Below are 634 nucleotides of genomic sequence, written 5' to 3' on the forward strand. Positions count from 1 at the left end.
TCTGTCGTGGAACCAGTGCAGCACGGACACCTCCAAATATCAACAAAGTGTTTGGGAAGGATGTGCCTAATGAATGTGTAGTATGTCGATGGTTTGAGAAGTTCCGTTCTGGTGATTTTAATCTTGAAAATGAGCCATGTGGGTGACCAAGGTGGATAACGATGAGCTGAAAGCTGTAGTGGAGGCAAATCCATCTCAACCTATGCATGAATTAGCAGCAAGGTTTGACGTTACTATTCCAACAATACTGAATCATTTGAAATAAATATTGGACCATTTGAAACAAATGGGCCAGGTAAAGAAGCTGGTTAGATGGGTTCTGCATGAATTAAACAAGTGTCAGAAGAGAAATCGTCTCGAAGCTTGCCTTTCTTTGCAATCACGACATAAAGGCAAACCATTTCTATACTGTATTGTTACGTGTGATGAAAAATGGATTCTTTTTGACAACAAGCGCTCGGCACAACGGTTGGATAAAGATAAAGTGCCAAAACACAGTCCAAAACTGAATAGTTGTCAAAAAAAGCTAATGGCGTCTGTTTGGTGGTCCAGCGCTGGTATTATCCACTACGGCTTCATGAAACCTGGTCAATTGATTACAGCAGATGTCTACTGCAACCAACTGAGCAAAATT

Source organism: Propithecus coquereli, unplaced genomic scaffold (genome assembly GCF_000956105.1).
Source record: "Propithecus coquereli isolate 6110/MARCELLA unplaced genomic scaffold, Pcoq_1.0 Scaffold14, whole genome shotgun sequence".
NCBI classification, from domain to species: domain Eukaryota; kingdom Metazoa; phylum Chordata; class Mammalia; order Primates; family Indriidae; genus Propithecus; species Propithecus coquereli.